Consider the following 19,871-nt stretch of genomic DNA (forward strand, 5'->3'; position numbering starts at 1 on the left):
AGAATATTTGCTGAACTTAAATTCGACGTTACTTTTTGAAAATAATCACTTACACCTTTAAATAAATTTAAGATTTTATAATACATACACAAGTTAAAAATAAAGTTAAAGTCAATTTGATGCAACATTCCAATAGCTTCTGCGGATCGATCACTCTTGTCTGCAATTAATTTGTTTAAAAAAACTAGAATTTCTGTAACTAGAGTTTTAATTGCCGAACAAGCATGAACTTGTGCGGTCCATCTTGTGTAACGAATTCTTTTTAGTTGAATAGGTTTCTTTTCAGGATTAATTTGTCGTTGAGTTTCAATAAATTGACTGTGGACTGCAGAACCAGACATAAAAACAAACAGAGTTTCCAAAAAGTCAAAAAATAATTTACCGTGAGAGAGGTTTTTGCAAATATCCACAGTGATCAGGTTTAATCTGTGATTATAGCAATGTACATATATTGCTCTAGGAACTTCGTCGCGAAAAAGTTTTTGTACACCTTTTACACGGCCACTCATTACACTAGCACCGTCATAAGTTTGGGCAATAAACTTTTGCATATCCACACCACATTGGTTTAAAAGTTCTTTGATATATGATAGTAATGATTTAGCATCCACATTTTTTGCTGCTCTAAAACCAATAAACCTTTCATAAATTGTTCCATCTAAATAATATCGGATTACCACTGATATCTGTTCCGTCTTAGAAATGTCTTTTGTTTCATCACACATTAGTGCAAAGCATGAGGCCCGTCTAATCTCGTCACTTATTTTATCCAATATCATTTTGGAGCAAATAAACAAAATCTCGTTTTGTACTTGAGCACTGGTGTATTTTGCATTTCTTGAAACTTCTTCAACAATTTTTTTTTTCACAACCAGATTATGCTTTGCAAACAAATCCAATAATTCCAAAAAGTTACCACGATTGGAGCTCTCCAGATTTTCTCGGTTTCCTCTTTGAGCAATATTTTGTGTTGCAGTATAAATTAGAATATCAATGACAATTGTCATATATGCTTTGTTTTCTTCTACCAATGCTCTATGAGCCTCGTTAACTTGACTCATAACCGAAGTTTCAGCGTTTGCTCTTATTTTAGAATAATTGATCCACTTTAAATGGCAATTTTTATGTTCCATGCTGACCTCATGTTTTTTGAATCCAGAATCTCTTTCCAAGGCCCTTTTCCAGTTTTTAAATCCGGTACTAACAAACACCTCAGGTGGATTAACCGAGAAATGTCTGCACACAAAACAAAACGCGGCGTCACATAATACACTGTATTCTAACCAAGTTGGATAGAGTTTGTACCAAGCGCTGCTGAACTGTCTTTGTTTATTACCAAATTTTGTACGAGGAAATAATATTAATTCGGGTTGTTTGGGTTCATCTTCAGGACTTTGGGAAAGATCAGCTGGTCCAGGTGACTTTTTAGTGTTAACATCCTTTTCTGCATTTGAGGTAGCGCTATACTCGTTCCCACGACGTAACCATTCGGTAAATTCGATTGATTCTGATTTTTCATCATCGTCATCATCTAGATCGGTTTCAGATGAAAAATCATTGGCAATAGAATCGTCACCCGAATCAAAATCAGAATCAGATTTTAATTTTACTTCAGTTATTACGGGACATTCTACTGGAATCGTACTCGTACGAGAAGTCGATGGTTGTTGTAATTCATCTTGAACTGGACTTTCATCATCACTAATTTTTTGCTTCTTACCAGAAGAAAAATAGTCGTGCAGAGTTCGCTTACCACTCATTTTTCAAGAACATTTTAAACAACGAATAAGACTACGAAGAAAAGCGCGCCGTAACCGAGTTACTTCTCAATATTCGACTACACTAAGACTAAAAGACGAAAACTGTCTTAGTCATTGACCATAAAGATAAATATAATACAAACTTCGTGGAACCATTTCATAAAACTGCAAATTCGACAGTACGTAATCGGAACCAATTTTTGTTGAGCCGAATTAGTCAGCCTCGATAAGGAAGAAATGAAATCGGATACCAACTACTTAATACATTTGTGTGCGGTAGATTCTTGCATATTATTGCAATTTGTTAAAGTTATCACACTTTTATCGTAAATGACTAATTAGTTTATTTTTCTTTCAAAACTTCCATGTGTATCTTAAGTTTTCCGAAGTGGGCACACGGGTGGGCCTCAAAATTTTGGGGTGGGCCAGGCCCACCCTGGCCCACCTATAGCTACGTGGCTGACTCTGCATCTGCAACGTATTAGCGCAGCTACACGAGCGGGACGAGTCATCGTCGAAATGAAAGGAAAGACTTTTAGGAACATTCTTGACATTGCTAAAAAAGCTGGAGTTACACGTAGGTTTTGAGCAACAAATCAAGCATAGTGGCAGTTCTGAAAGAAAGAAGACAAAACTGGATTGAACTAACCTATTTATTTTAGCATCATTATTAGTAAAAATTTAAGATCAAATTTTATAACTAAACGATGTAGAATGCAACAAATGAAATAAGAAACATGCAAAATAAAAAGAATAATTTATAACATGTGTTCAAATTGACCACCTTTCATCTGAAGGAATAGGCGAGCTCGTTTTATTAAATTTTCCCTTGCCAGTCTAAGCACATTAGGAATAACAGTAGCCAGTGTTTCGTGAATTTGGTTATTTAGTTCTTCTAAAATATTGATAGGTTCGCGGTAAATATGGTTTTTCAAATATACTTCTTCTGCCGTCGTCATCAAAGGACTGAAGAACAGCATCTTCAGTCTCTGGCGTTCTAACTTCTCGCGGGGGACCACCAATTTCTTGTCAGGTAGGCACCAAGGACCCAGTGTCTCGAGCACGGTACACCAACCATAGAAATACGTTATAATTTGGATATGGCAAACGTCGTGGAAAACGTATTGCATATTCCCTTGCTTCCTCACGTGCATTGCGCGGGCACTTTCCATAAATTATGAGCATTTCGGCATACTCTGCAGCTGTATATATGATTTCAATACGAAGTTTGACAATTTCGAATCAAATTATAACTTGACGTTGTCAAAATCTTCACAGTTGCCCAAACATTTACTTGAAATTCCGTACCGTTCTTACTAGAATTATGTTGCTAGGCAATTCAAACCTTTGGTTAAATTTACGTGAAATTCAAATTAACAGCGTCCTTCTAATTGGTCAACTTGAATTATTCATTACAAAAAATCGATTATACCCTGTCCTTTTTTTTAAACGCTATTGCTTTCAGTGATCACCAAGGAAAACGCACTGTAAATTTGATCCGCGAGTTCTGGGACACCCTGTATAGACATATAGAAATTCCGTACAGTGGTTTTTGGAGAATAAAGTAAAACAGAATTGTTTATGAGTGTTTTCCTACCTACAAATACACAACAGTATTATACAGGGTTATTCACGAGAGGGGTATTTCTGAATTTCTTTTTACGGCAACCCATTATGCACATTGTTACGGGGGGACGTCCTCGTCGCCGGGGCGGAGTCCCAAGGGGGCGGAGCGCCAAGGGGTCGAAGCTCCTAGGGGGGGGCGAAGCGCCAGGGGGCGAAGCGCCACGGGACGATGGAATCCTCTCGGGGCCACCGAGCGTCTAGGAGCGACGACGGTGGCGAGCTGGAGCGGTCAGACGAGGGGTGGCTGGACGATGGTGCCAGCGCAGGGGCCCCTTGTTGACGGCGGCTGGTATGAGGGGTGGCTGGCCGATTGTGCCAGCACAGGGACCCCTCGGTTTGTCGAAGAAGACGATGTCAGGTTTTTATGCGAAGCGAGAGGTGGTTGGGCGATAGTGCCAACGCAGGGACCTCTCGGTAATAAAAGCTCAAAATGGTTCAGAGTTTTTTTATTACAGCCTCCTTCACGGTCTGATCCGGAGTGTCGGTTCACAAAATGAGCCCCATATTTATATGCGCCCGGGGCCGAGGCGCCAAGGACGGCTCCTGATTGGTCCGGCCGGAAACTTTGGTGGCGCAGCCGAGAGAAAACCTGTGCCTATAAAGCCTGCGGAACAGCCGCGCGCGCGTACTATAGGACAGGTCTCCTCGTTGACAACACCTCGCCCCGGCCGGCTCACAACAGAAACAAACTTAACTATATTTACAAACTTAGCCTAACTTATCTAACTTATCTAACTTAACTAACTTAACCTACGTGTTCTTTATTTACATTTATGTACAATATTTACAAAATCGGGGCTAAATTCGCGAAGCGCGGTATCACGCTCCCCCCTTTTGGAGGCTCGATTTTGGTCCCGGTCGACACAATTTGTCCTCGTGGTTCCCTTCCGCCTTTCTTCGGCGTCTCCTCCGATTTGACGCGGGAGTTGCTACCCAAGGTTGTTGGAGGTGGTGGCGCGGATATCCTGTCTGCGCCCCCCATCCGTTTGTGTGTCGTTGTCCCTCCTTTCACCCAAAGCCTCCCTCTGGGTCGGTCGGTGATTCTGGCCTTGGTTCGGGAGTTGTCGCCCTGGATTCGGGAGGTGCGTCAGGTTGCGACGTGGATGCTTCCTGTCCACGGCGCCACTCCTGGCGTCGTTCCTGCTCCCTGGCGCGAATGCGGTGCAGTGTAGCGTTGTCGAATTCGGTTTGGTCGCCTTCGTCGATGCGTCCCACTGTGACCTGGATTGGGTGCTCGTCCCCTGGCTCGACCTGCGTTCCGACTCCCCTCTGGCGATGTCGCTGAATTTTGGGCGCTGGTCGGATATTGTCGACGTGCTCGACGGTTTCGCTGGTGCCCCTGTCGATCTTATAACAGTTCTCGCCTGTTGTGCCTGTGATGGACAGGGGGCCGATCCAGCGGCTGCGGAGCCCCGGTGGCGTGTGCCGGCGCACGAGGACTTGGTCGCCGATCTCGTACGTGGGGGGTTGGTGGTCGCGTTCGTCGTAGCGACGCCTGTATCTTGCCAAGTTTTCCTCGGCCAGCTGTTGTCGTTCCTCGGTGGTTGTCTGGACAGCTTGGTTGTTCATGTCCCATTGACCAGGACGCGTGATCTCGAATCCCAGAAGGAGCTCACTGGGTGACTGGCTCGTCGCAGCGTTTCGTCTTTTCCTGAGATTGAAGAGGCCCTTGGGTATCGTCTCGTCCCAGGGCTTCGGCGTCGGTTCTTGGGTCAGGATCCTCATCAGCTTTTTCAGCTCTTGGTTCCTTCTCTCGGCGGGGTTGGCCTGTAGATGGTAGATGGCGGTGGGCCAGTGTCTGGTTTTCCAGCGCCTGCAAGCGCGCCGAAACTCCTCCGAAGTGAATTGTGTCCCGTTATCCGAGATGATGGCGCTCGGATAGCCCCACCTGCAAAATACTTCGTTTTCGAGAGCCCGCACGGTGGCTTTCGCGGTTGCTCGACGCATGGGGAACGCCTCGACCCATTTCGAAAATACGTCGGTTACCACGAGCAGGAACCGGTTCCCAGCTGGTGTCCTCTCGTAGGGTCCCATATAATCGATGGCGATGGTCTGCCACGGCCTTTTTGGAATGTAGGCTCGTCGTGGTGCGCGTGCCTGGATGGGGCCTCGCTTGGTCGTGGCGCAGATGAGGCAGGCTCGGAGATGTTGGTCGACGTCCTTGGAGAGGGCAGGCCACGTGTACTGCGCGCGGATGGGTCGGATTGTCTCTTCGCGACCAGGATGGCCAGCGTCTGGAGAGTCGTGGAACTCATGCAGTACCCGTGCCCGTGCTGCTGGTGGCACCCAGAGTAGTGGTGGTTCTGCCCGTAGCCAGAGATGTCCGTACCGGATCTCATAGTGGCGCGCGAAAGCGGCGTCACCGGGTTCTTCGGGTCCGGTTTCAGCCGGCGCACTATTCCTGGGAATTCGGGGTCTTGTTGTTGGGCCAGCTTGATCTCGTCGGCGAGTGTCACGACCTCAGCTACTGCTAGTGTCGTGGTCGTGGTGTCGTTGGCTGCTTCGGTTGTCTCGGTCCAGGGGAAGAACATTCGGTCGACGCTTTCGGCTTCTTCCGTTAATTCTGGCCCGGTCGGGTCGCGAGACAGCAAGTCTGGGAGCTGGTTTGATTTTCCAGGGCAGTGCTCTACCTGAAACTTAAACTCTTGCAGCAGAAGTGCCCACCTGGTTAGCTTAGCGTTGGAGTTCTTCGCAGTGTTTAACCACAGCAAGGCTTTGTTGTCGGTCCGGAGCGTAAATTCCTGGTCCTCCAGGTATGCCCGGTACCTCCGGACGGCCCACACGATAGCTAGACACTCCTGCTCGTTGATGTGGTCCTTCTGCTGTGTCTGGTTTAGTTTGGCGCTGGCGTGGGAGATCACCAGGCGTCGATCTTCTTCTTCCTGGTAGAGGACTGCTGCGATGCCTACGCCGCTGGCGTCGGTCTGCAAGAAGAACCGCTTCCTGGGGTCTGGTCGATGGAGGTGCAGGGGGCGGCTCATTGCCTCCTTGAGCGCCTCGAACGCTTGTTGCGCCTCTTCGGTCCATCGGTAGCGGCCCTTTTTGTTCAGCAGGTCAGTAATGGGGGCCGCCAATTCCGCGAACCGCGGCACGTAGTCGCGGACCCAATTGGCCAGGCCCAAGAAGCTTTGGAGTTGCTTCCGCGTGGTTGGGGTTGGTGCCGAGCGGATCTGCTCCAGGTGTTTCGGCTGTGGCCTGTTGTGATTTCCTCCGACGATGTGGCCTAAATACGGGAGCTCGGTGACGCCGAAGCGGCACTTCTCGGTGGCGCAGCGCAGTCCGTATTCCTGCAATCGTTCCAGGATAAGGCGGAGGTGCACCAGGTGTTCCCTGTGGTCCCTAGAAAATATAATGATATCATCTAAGTACACATGTGCGAATTTCCCTAGGTGGCCCTCCAACACTCGCGTCATGAGTTTCTGGAACGTAGCTGGCGCGTTCTTCAGCCCGAACGGCATCACCCGGTACTGGTACGTTGCACCATCAGGCGTCGCGAACGCGGTGAGGTGCTTCGACGCTTTGTCCATTGGGATCTGCCAGTACCCGGATTTTAAGTCTATGGCTGAAAACACAGTCGCGGACCCGCGGAGGACGGCATTTGTTGAATTAACTGCCTAACGATCCTCGATTCGGGACTGCCGGAGAACAGGCGTCGGTATAGCTTGCTCTGCCGACTCACGAACTCCCCCAATGGCTCGTTCTGGTTTATAAATATAATGTGGTTGTGTATCCTTTAATAAATTGAATTTAACAGTTAAATTCATGTGTATAATTTTAGTGAATATATCATGACCTTTCTTATATTCGCTTTGAGCCAAAACGATGCAAGAAGAAATGATGTGTTCAATGATTTCGCAAATCCTATATTTATAGATGATCGATTGCAAACCGCATATGTGTTTTTTTATAATTTCTTGTATTGATAACAGCATCTTGTACTGCAAATATAAAACCCTCAGTCTCAGGGTGAATATTTCATTTCTTAAGCCATGCATGAGAACCCTGAATATTAATTTCTGGTTGTTCCAGTTCTTTAAAATATCTCCCATGTAAAGACTTCTGTTTTATATTTGCTATAGTTTCAGGTATATTTGGCTCAATAATATCTGAAATTTATTATCCCTTAAATTTAAAGGTGTGTAACCTTTATCCACTGAAACCAAAGCATTAAAAAAAGTGTTATCGCGAGCTCTATTGAGAAAATAATTTTTTAGTAAAGCAATTTGATTGTGTTGTAGTGTTTCTAGATTTGAAAAACCCCTACCACCATTTTCGCGTGGTAAATTAAATATTGATTGTTGTTGGTTATTTAATGGAAATTTTCATGGTTATCTTGTAGAGGGAAAAAAAACTGGCAGATTCTACAAACCCACGAAAAAATATGCTTGGGACAGTTTTTTAAGCTGTTTATTTTAAAATACGTGAAACCGCTTTCCGGAGAATCGAGGACAACAAAATGGACCCAACATTTGGGAACTCAAAATGAAGCTCTTAAAGAATGGGGATGCAGTGAAGACACTTTTATAGAAACTTTAGAAAAGTTATTTGAAGAGTGCAAGGCTGTTGCCCATCCTGTTTTCAACAGTGAGGAAGGTGTGAAAATACCCTTCAATATGTTCAAAATTAATCAATTCAAAATCATCGGATTTACTCGTATATGGGATAAATGGAGTTTGCCATTAAACAAATTTAAAATCACGTATAGTTACAAACCCCCAGACACTATCGAGGTGTTTAAAAAGGACACTTGCCTAAGTGAGGTGAGAATGAAGTAAAAACTCGTTTTATAAAGTTCAATTGTAAATATTAGAACAATTATTGTGTTTTTTTGGAATTAGGTACATACATAAATTTTATTTTTAGTTTGCTATTTATTTTAATCAGTTTCAAAACTAAATTATTTACTAAATGTTCCAAATTGCCTAGATTGGGACAAGGAACATTGAAAGTACCAAAATCAAATGGAGCAGCTTTTATTAACATGTTTGAAAATTGATCATATTCGTCTGAAATCGCGTTGTTATTCTTCTTTTTAAAAATAGTAATTTATTATACGAGTTTTATAAGACACCATTTTGTCGCACGCGTTTTTTAGAGCACGAGGAGCGCAGCGACGAGTGCTATGATGCAAACAAGTGCGACAAAATGGCTTATTAAACGAGTATAATACAATATTTTTTCTATTTTGCCCCTTAAATTTAAAAAAAGTTCAAAACATAAGGCTAGGAAAATTATATTTGAGAAATATAAGGGTTGGTAACGCTGGCAAAAAGACGAACAATTGTAAGTTTTGAATTTAAAGTGTCGTGAAGTGCTGTGATCACCTAGCAACAACTCATTATGAGTCACTGCCAACATGAAAAGACCTCGAAACCCCTTTGAGTGTTATACTGACTGTGTTATAGGTGCAAAATAGAAAAAGTACAATATGCCATTTCTACCGTGAGTTTTTTATTTTACTGAACATAGGAGTCATGGATCTGTAAGTTTGGTTGCCTATTTCAAATGAATTGACTTGTCCATTTTAGAACTGAACCTAGCCATTTTACATTGTATGTTCAGCGAAATAAAAAACGCAGTGTATATTATTTATAGACTTCAAACAAGTCTTCGACAACATAAACAGGCACAGTTTAGTAGAACAAATGCAACAAATGAAAATACCGGAGAAACTAATCAAGCTAACGAAAATGACGATGGGCAACTCAAAAGCAAGAATATCTACAGCAGAGGGCGTAACAAACGAAATAAACATAAAAAGAGGAGTCAGGCAAGGAGACACACTGTCCTCAACGCTCTTCAACATCGCACTCGACGGAGCAATAAAGGCTGCAGGACTGGACAGAGCTATTACGGTGAGTGCATTTCAAGTAATAGCTTACGCAGACGACCTAGCACTCATAGCAAGAGATTAAAAGAGTCAGGGAGCGGCGCTGCAAAAGCTAGTTACAGAAACGGAAAAGACAAAAGAGAGGCCTACAGCTCAACCAAGATAAGATCAAATACATGATAACTTCAAGAAGAAAGACAGACCACATTAGAGAAACAAACCTTGGAAGTTACACTTTTAAAAAAGTAGAAAATTTTAAATACCTAGGAGTGAACGTGAACGAAAAAAATGAACGAAGTACCGAAATCAAAGAGCGAATACAAGCAGCGAACAAGGCTTACTGGAAGTATCAAAGATATCTAAAGGACCATCACATTAGCAAAGCAACAAAGATAAAAATTTATAAATCAGCAATTAGACCAGTAGCGACTTCTGCAGCGGAAACAATGCGACTCACCACTACAGACGAAGAGAACCTCGGAATATTTGAAAGAAAGGTACTGTGATGAACGCGGTATTTATAAATTTTATTTTATTCCCATCGCGGAAAATATTCATCTTCAATTCAACAAATTCAGATTTGTCTTAACGACCTCCCAATTGTTTCTGTGCAATTTATGAATTCCATTTATTTTCATTTTAAATGCACACATGTTTTGTAAATATCAGAATGTTAGAAAAACAGAGCCGTTCCCACGAAGGGTTTCCTGGAATTTAAGACCGTTGCAAATCGCAAAATTAACTTCTTTAGTTTCTTTCAAAAGGCCATGTGGTATTTTTCTAAGTTATCAGGGTGGCGAGACGCCCACCACACTAGATACAGTCGACCAAGCAAGGCATTCATTGCATACGAAAAGATAAATAATTTAATTGTTGTTTAAAATTGGATGAAAATAGAGATATAACGATAAATAAATTCATACATCCGTTTAGAAAGGGGTCGCCGTGTATTTTGAGTGATAAAGACAAAATTTAACTAAAATTAACAACGTGCTAATAATCGAATTGATCTGGGGTTGTCGTAAATGATGTTTCATTTAAATTTCTCATAAGACGTTTACGTTAAATAGGAAGCTTTGTTCGGGGTTGCTAAATCCATATAGCAAAATTTGTTAATTAGTTTAAATCCATGTAAATCGGTCGAATCGTTTAAAATATTCACAAATGAATTGGTCCACTAAGGTAGCTCGGTGGCCGCATGGCTGTCGGAGACAGTGCTCCGAGGTCGCGGTCCCGGCGCTAGTGGGTTCGAATCCCACCGAAGGGGGAGGATTTTTTCGAAGGAAGGAAACTCCGCCGGGCCATGGATGTGTGTGTATGTCTAGTAGGGGCTGACGGTAGGGTGGTGGAAGGAAGAGCGACACTCTCCCGACACCACCGCGAGGTCAGCAGGGTTCAAATCCCAGGCCGGATGGCCTCCCATGGATGTTGTGTGTTGTGATATTCGTGTTGTGTCGTCCAGAAAAAGGAGAGGAGAGAGGGTGGGCGTAGGTAGCCGGGGAAAGTACCCCGGAGCCCCGCCGCACCACAAAGGAAAAAGAAACCAAGCCGACCGTAAAAGGTACCTGATAGGCCTGTTAGGTGAAAGGGGAAAGGCAAAAAAAAAAAGAATTGGTCCACTAGAATTTGGTGTCTGCGATTTAGATTTTAAACACAGCGTCGCCAGCCAAGGGTGGTCCGTTTTGTTAAGGTGGCGAGAGACGCGTTACAGATCGAGACTTTTAAATAAGATATCGGATTACACTTGCACATGTGGTCAGTCGTGGAAAAATTTAGCGAAATTAATAAATTCTTGATTAAACAAAGTCAAGTTACAAACCCACTAGTTTAGAAAGACGCGCTGTATTTTTCTGAACATTTTGATATCCAATTTAACCCTAATTTAGGCTGGAGTAATCGTAATTCTGATGTACAAACCAATTTCTTTATTTAACCATTGTAAGCAAATCTTGCACCGTACGATTACTGCCCATTTACTAACATAGTTTTACAAGGGAAGTAGGTAGACATTTCTGTAAGAAAAACGTAGAAAATCGTGAAAATGTAAAAATAGTACCGGTGTAGTACTGGGGGCGACATCTAACAAGGGGTAGTACTACGAAATTTACAGCTTTCTTACGTCTTTCTTCCATATGCTTTCCGTAAAATTTAAACAAACAAAATTTGTTGTTACATTCATTAACCACCTTCAGTTCAACAATTAGTTGCAGACAGAACAACAACCAATTTTGGAGTTTAATTTCTCTTTCAGCGTAATTGGGGTGATTCGCTATCGTTACTGTGTTGTATTATATTGTCCAATGGACTAACAAATTGTATGTTTAATAATGTTGATATTGCGAATCGAAAAACCACCCTAACTAGGAAATAATAATATTTTTAAGCGAGTTAAACGAGGTTTGATCGAATGCCAATGCGTCGTAAGAGTCAAATTTGCATAATCCCACACATGTGGAAAATGAAAACAAGGGAAGGGGGGTAGGCGAGTTAGCGTCCCCTATTTAAAGTTTTGGCACATTTGTTTTGGGGGAATTCGGTTTTTGACTGTCTTTCGAGCTAGTCGATATCCGTGTGTCTGCCTTTGCGATTTTGTTTAAATTTTCCAAGTTTAAACTAATTTTTTTTATTAAATCACTTTAGCTTCATTAAGAGTGCCGAGTGCTAATAAATAAGTTAGTGCCAGTTCCAACAACAAGTGCCCACGATCAACCAGGGTGTTAAACTTTCTAGGTAAGCCCGAGAAAGGGTTATATTATTTTGATTAATTAACTTTATGTCAAAATTTACTTGTTTTTCGTTGGGCTTATTTTATCAATCATTCACCATGGAATATTTAATTTCAATTTATTGAATAATTTGAAATAACCAAAATCCAAATTTAAAATAATTTTCCAAGTTTCGAGATATTTGAAGTAAATGCTTAAAGCTAGAGTTAGCCAGCAACAAATGATTCTATTTCCGATGGAAAGGGCCCGCAACACTTTAGGTTGTCGGATTACCTAAATTACAAATTTAACTTATCCATTTATTCGACATTTTTATATTAAATTCTTTACTACCTATTTGAGTGGAACCACCAGTCAGGGATTTTGAAACTTAACAGTCAATCACCAATTTATAACTCAATCGTTCCTGAATTTTCTCAACTGTTGCTCTCAAATCAGATCGAAATTTCGCATTATAAACTTTAGGGAGATAGAATGATTGGTTGCATATTCAATATAGGGTAGAGTAGTGCTATTTCTCTCCCGCGTCGTGTTTAGGCGATCAAAGCAAAATTATTGTTTTGCACCAATTGCACCTGAAATTATAGGCGCGTTTGTCGGCCACCAACGATGAGGAGAGTCGTGGTTCCCGGGGACCCTCTTCTCCAACTTTACTAGGTCTAAGACACGGTGTCAGGTCGTAGCTTCCGGCCGTGGACAGAATGGGCGTCTGTACAAGTCTTTGTCGAAGCTCGTGGACGAAATTTGTGAGAGAAATGACGCCTACAGTCATTCAGATTGATTTGCGAGGACTTGTATATCCGGGCTTTGTTCGGAAGTTGTAATTGGTGTTTAAGCACCGGACTTTTACCGGAAGCGGTATTTCGGCAGTAGGGCGTAATAGTTAAATGCGATGCACTTATCAAATGCCGCGAGCATGTTACCTTCCGACTCTGGTACAAGTCTAACTTAGTAAACGCGATATTAAATGTTGCTTGGGTGATATAAGTTCGAACAAGTTACCTGAAGGTTGGGTTAGATTTGCCGTACGTAAATAGGGTTGCATAAAAATGGGGGTTACGGCAAAATCAAACTTTTTCAAATCTAAATTGGATAACATAAAATATCATCAGGTGAAGACTGACGCCTCAGTTATTTGTTTAAATTCATGATCACAATTACAAAGAAAGTCTCTTACGAATTTGATTACAAACATAAACTCAACAATAATTCTAACACAGGGCAAAATTTGATCAAACCCGCAGAACTCGTCCATTTTTGTAAACAAGGCTTCGAAATATTTTGTAATAAAATAATTGTGAGGAAACTTGTGTTTAAATCTCTTCCTCCATGCGTTTTGACACTACTTTGTCTCCGAATTTGTGTTACGACTACTGAGTATTGCCTAATAGGCCTTAAGATAAAACATCATCATCACTATAAAGGTGACTATCGACGAAAAATAACCACAACGTAGGTAAGTGAAAATAATAAGTATAAAGGGTTACTAGACGAGCCAAATAAATTTGTAAATCAAATTGAGAGTTTAAAGGATAAATTAACAGCTAAAAATGCGATAATTTACGATATCATCACGATCACGATGGACGGTCTCACCATGAAATAAGGGACCTGACCGAGGGAGAAGATGTAGGATTTGTGAAAATACAAAGACTACGGTGGTTCGGACACGTACAAAGGAGGGTTACACAACACATACTAAAAAAACCCTAAATTGGAGACCAGTAGAAGGAAGACCAAGAGGCAGACCAAGGATAAGATGGGAAGACCAGATACACGAGTACATTAGAAGGATAGGAATAGAGGACTGGAGAAACAAGATTCAAGATAGGAAGATCTGGGAAAAAACCATACGAGCAGCCAGGGAGCAAGACAGAATCTAACGATCAGTCACAAGAGAGAAGAACAAAGCGGAGTGATTCACAGCAGGAAAAACAGAATTGAAAAACTCCACCATATGAGTAGCTTAAATTTGCCATCGAATAAACGTTTATCTACATGTGTAACTCTATGTCTTATTCATAGCTCCCTGCTGGGACCTATGCGAAATATTGAAAATTCCGATGCACATGCAGCGAGTCAAATGTAACTAAGATATTGGAAAAGTTTAAAAAAAAAGAATGAAGTCGATAGCCCGTATACTTTTTGAGAAAAAATTTTTTTTTTATTTGACGAGCAGAAATAACCCGGAACTTGGTGTTTTTGCTAAAATTTACCTATTTTAAATGCTTTCTTCGTCATCCTCATTCTCATATAAACAAGAAACATGGTTCAATTCTGTGTTGACAAAATCAAAAATTTTACTCGTCCGAGATATAATTTTCGAATTCGCAGTTGACACGCAAACGATTCATTTGGCGAACTCAAAGCTCCCAAGCCACTGCACTAGAGTGGTGGGAGGCGAAAACCTTTTTCCGCCGGTCTCTGAGGTAACGTGTATTGCGTCTATGGTTGATTTGCCTTTTCTGAATCCGTTTTGATACTCCCCTAGTTTTGTTTCTGTGTGTTCTGTCAGTCTCTTCGTGATAAACGATGTTATACTTGGGCCAACCAACAGATATAGTAATAAAAAAAAGGGGATGTGGCCTAGTTGCGTAGAACGATATACGCCGAAGCCTATTTTACAATGAAGCAGGTTCTTTCTAACAAATAGAGAACCAAAAGTCTTGAAAAAAAACTATTTTATAATACAAATCGAAAAATGCCAAGGAAAACAAACAAACATAAACACGTGGTCAAACTCCCGAAGCGAGGTTAAAACGAATGAGATGCCGGATGCCGTCAAGTAATTTTTGTGGATGTACATCAGGCTTTCGAAAATCTGCGCACATTTTGAATAAGCCAATTGGAAGCTGCTATTTAAAATACGCGGGCACTAGGGAGCGGTTTTATTACTATATCTGTTGGTTGACCCAAGTATAGTATTTTATACAGGGTTATTCTAAATGATTGTAGTCGAAGTAGGCCATGCCCATGTTATTACATTTTTGCCGCTTTCATGTGAACTGTCAGTTTTGTCGCTGTCACTGTCATTTTTTAGGTGAAAAGTGCGATGATGAGGTTTTTATTTATTTTTGTTAAATTAACGATTGAATCCAGAAATATTGAGTTGTTTTGCACCTAATTTAACTCCCGTGTGTACTCACTTATTCACATAATTTTGATGTTTTTTTTATGTGGAGCGGCAACCATAAATTTTACATTGAGTTTTCACGCCTACTTCGACTACAATAATTTGGAATAACCTTGTATGATGTGTTGAGTAACATGATTGCTCTGTAGTTGCTACATTGTGTGGGGTCTCCTTTCTTAAGTAGTGGAATGAGTAGTCCTGTTCTCCATTCTTCTGGCATTGTCTCGCTCTGCCATACCGCCACTAGTATTCTATAAACTTTGCTTAGCAGTTCGTGCCCTCCTTGCTTGATTAATTCATTACTAATTTGGTCCGGTCCTGCTGCTTTCTTTGTCTTAAGCTGTGCGATGATCTCCATGTATTCGTCGTAAGACGGCGCGAGTCCTCGTTGTTACTGTTTTCCCTTTCCACTTTTTCTTTTTTTCTCCCTGTAATTTCTTTTTCTTCCCTAAAAAGTTCCGTGTAGTGTGTTTCCCATTTTTTGTTATCTATTCTTTGTGTCTTTTTACTCGTCGTGTTCCGGTGTTTTATCAGTTCATACAGTTTCTTGCTGTCCCTATTGTTGGCTTTCACCTCCTGCATAAGTTCCCCAATCCAACTTTCTTTTTTGTGTTTGCAGTATTTGGTCGCCTCTTTTCGTTTTTCTTTGTAGTACTCTAAGTCTCTTAGGTTTCCCGTCTTTAACCATCTGTTTCTGGCTTGGTTCTTCGCCTCCGTTCTTTTTTCGCACTCCTCATCGAACCACTCCTTTCTTTTTCTTGTTGTTCTTCGTCAAAGCACTGTTTCTGCCGTGGACACTATGCTTTCTTTTAGGTTCTTCCACTCTTCATCGATGTCTACTTCTTCTTCTCGTGTTTCTAATTTTTTCTCATGTCTTTTTGTACTCATCGTTGTGTCTCTTGTGGTTTAGCTTCTCTACATCCCATCTGTTTTTCCTACTTCCCTCTGTTTGTTTGACCACCTTCACCCTTATTTTGGTGACAACCAAACAGATGCTCGGAGTCAACATTGGCCCTTCTGTATGTCCTAACGTCTTCTATTATTCTTTTTCACTTTTTGGAGATTAGCATGTGGTCTATTTGGTTTCCCTCTGTCCTCCCTGGTATCATCCATGTTATCTTGTGCTCTCTTTTATGTCTGTATTGCGTGCTAACAATGAATGTGTTTGTTGCTGCCGCCAGCTCGCAAATCTTCGCTCCGTTGTCGTTGGTGGTATCGTGGATTGTCTCTTTCTCTGCTACATCCTCGTTGCATTCCTCCTTTCCTATCGTGACATTGAAGTCCCTCACTATCATTAAGATGTCGTTTCTTTTTACTTTCTCATATATTTTTTCTAGTTTGTCGTAAAATTTAATTTTATATTCTTCCTTGCTATTCTCTGTGGACGCATATGCGTTTATCATTATTATGTTTGCTTGCTTGTTTTCGATTCTGATCCATGATATTCTTCCATCTTCCATCCACCGCTTCATATTGCATTATCTTGTTTCTTATCCCCCCTCCTACTAAAAATGCTGTTCCGTTCTTCCCTTGCTTCTTCTCCCCAGCGTAATATAGTGTGTAGTTCATTTTGTCTATCTTTCCCTTTCCTGGCCATCTTGTTTCCTGTATTGGGAGTATTTCTATTTTGTATCTTCTCATTTCTCTCGCTATTTCAGTCGTCTTCCCTGGCGCTAGCATTGTTCTTACGTTCCATGTGCCCAGTCTGATGGTTTTCTTTTTCTTTTTTTCCTTTTATTCGTTTTTTTTTTTTGTTCGTTTGCCTGGGTTTGCCGGTTCAGTTTGTTTGTCACGTTCCATTTGCGTCGTCGTTTTTTTTTGCCTTGTCGTCTTTGTTGTGCCTCTTGTATCGCTTGTCAGTTTTTTGGGACCTTAATTTCTCCTACTTTCATGAGCTTTTGCTCCATTTTGTTCCATTTCCAGCTCCTACCGTCAATTTCCATTCCCTGATACTTTACTCTTACTGTGGCTCCATTAATTATTTCTTTCTTGGCGAAGTCTCTGATGTTTTTCTGGATCTCTCTCTCCGTTAATGTTAATGCGGAATCAATGTAAATCTCTTTTCCTCTAAGTTTTCCTCTAAGTTTTCCTCTAAGTTTTCCTTTTGTCTTTAGGACCTTTAGTTTTTCGTTCCAATTATTCATTTCCACGTTGTATCTATCTTGTCCTATCTTGTACGCCTTCTTTACTTTTACGTTTAGTCTCAACTCTTTGGTTATCATTTTTTCCATTGTGTTTCTCAGTCGCTCTTCGTTTTCTGTCTCCATCCGCATTCCTGTCACTATCAAATTGTTGCGTATCTTGTCCTCTTCGAGTTTTTCTATCTTTTCTTCTGTTTTCATGATCTTTTCTTACAGTTCCAGATTTTCCTTCTCCCAGTTCACCTGCACGGTTCTTACATCCTCTCTGAGGCTCCTCATTTCCTTTACTTCTCTTCTCAACTCTAACAGTATTTGCTTGATTTCCTCCATGTTTTGATCCTTTATTTTTTCTTGTTTTAGATGCGTTCTATCCACTTGGGTACCTCCTCGGAATAGTTTCTGTTCTCTTTCTGGTGAAGAGTCGTGATCCGGTTTGTTTCTTTTGTTATTATTCATGGGTTCACTCGGTTACACTTTAACCCGGCTGTATTCTGTGTTGCCTACTAGTTTTGTTTATATTCGTTCTTGCAGACTTTTCTTATCGCGGAGCGATAAGCACCTCCTTATCGCGGAGCGATAACCGCCTCCTCCGTATCTGTCTCTCTGTGAGACGGCTCTTTTTTCACGATGTTCTACTTTATATGGCTGTTTTTGACTTGCGACTTACGGTTTTTGGTTCTGCGGCGTATCTTGTCTTTCCCTGACCAGTTACCTGGTTTATTCTTTGTGAATGTCCTGTTTTTCTCGTAAAACCACGGAGCAGTACACACTCGTCGCTTCTTTCGCACGCTCACTTCACACTCTCTGACCTTACGATATAATTAATTTATATTTAGGTGAAATAAATTGGTCCTGTTTTAATGAGATAGCTTTCCACCATATATTATTATTAATAAGTACACTAGATCTCTAATCTTGAAGAAAAGCAATAATAAGCAATATAAAAAGTCAAATTTCATTAACGACTATATTAGATTTGTAAATCTTCGAAATCAATGTGTAAGAGAGAGATAGAGTTGTCCAAATCACGATACAGGGAATGGCAGGACTGACGCCCCACAGAAGATTGGCAAATTCGTGGGATTACGCTGAAACGTAAATTAAAAACTATATTTTTTTTACTTTCAAAATAAGCGAGAAAAGACATTGCGAAATTGACCAATCAGATGAGAATACCATCGAGGACTTAATTGGTCGCTACGCAATCGAATATTATCGAACCGCGCGAAATTTTTTATAATCAAATGGTCCACTGCTTTTTTTGACAGATGTTTGTGTCATCTTGACAATTTAAACATTTTAATTTGTCATTGTGTTTTCTCAAGATCTGAAATCGTGTTGCAAAACTCTGCCGAGATGTATTCAGCTGCCGATTATGTTGAGATGTTGATTATCTTTGGAGAATGCGGACGGAACGCTAGGGAGGCAGCAAGAATTTTCTCTGATCGTTTTCCTGACCGACCTTCTGATCACAAAACAATTTTGAGAGTACTTGCTAGGGCTCAAGAAACAGGGAAAGTTTTGCCGATTCGAAATGAAATTGGCGGAGGTGCACGAACCGCACGGACCTTGGCTAATGAAGAGGCAATACTGAATATCGTTGAAGAAGATGGAACTAGGAGTATAAGAGAAATTGCCCAAGAGGTAGATATCTCCAGCAGATCGGTACATCGCGTTTTGAATGAGAACAGACTTCATCCTTTCCACTCTACTCGTGTGCAACATCTCGAACCAGAAGATTACCCTGCTCGAAGAAATGTTTGTGTTTGGTTGCTTAATAAAGCGGCAGAAGATGAAAATTTTATTTCACGGATCTTGTTTTCGGACGAATCAAGTTTTGGTTGGCAGGGATGTTTCAACCATCGAAATTTGCATGTCTGGTGGTCGTACGATAATCCAAGGACTTCTTATCCGCGTGCATTTTAGCGTCAATTTTCCGTAAATTTGTGGCCAGAACTAGTGGGAGATTCAGTGGTAAGTCAAGATTGTAAAAAATAAAGAAAGCGTGTTTAGGTATTCTTTATTTTCAGATCGGACCTTTTGAATTCCCAATGCGTTTAACAGGAGCTGTGTACGCAAACTTTTTAAACATGGAACTGGTTTATTTACTTGAAAATATTCCTTTGATTTTTCTCGTAAATCAGTGGTTCAAACATGACGGGGTACCACCCCCATTTCAGTCGCAATGTGCAAGGTATTTTGAATCGAATGTATCCTAATCGTTGGATCGGACGAGGTGGTCTACGCCACTGGCCTGCACGATCTCCGGATCTCAATCCTCTGGATTTTTTCTTTAGGGGGGGTACGTGAAAAACGTTGTTTACAACCGACCCATTCATAACGAGGAGGATCTTCGAAACAGATTACAAGAAGCTTTTGGAATAATTACACCTGAAATGGTCAGAGCCTCTAAATTAAACTTACTACGGCGTGCACAACTGTGTCTCGAAATGAATGGTGGACATTTTGAGCATCTCCTTTAATTCTTCTTTCTTTGAGTTTTGTTTGTGTTTCGCTTTGTTATTATTTGCTTTCGTTCTATTAAACTCGCTTCTTTTTAGAACCACCATTTGTTGTTTGCTTTACGACTTCCGCCCAATAATAAATTTGTATATTTCGTCCAGCGAGAGATTGGGAGATTTTAAATTGTAAATT

This window comes from Tenebrio molitor, chromosome 4 (genome assembly GCF_963966145.1).
Source record: "Tenebrio molitor chromosome 4, icTenMoli1.1, whole genome shotgun sequence".
Lineage (NCBI taxonomy): Eukaryota > Metazoa > Arthropoda > Insecta > Coleoptera > Tenebrionidae > Tenebrio > Tenebrio molitor.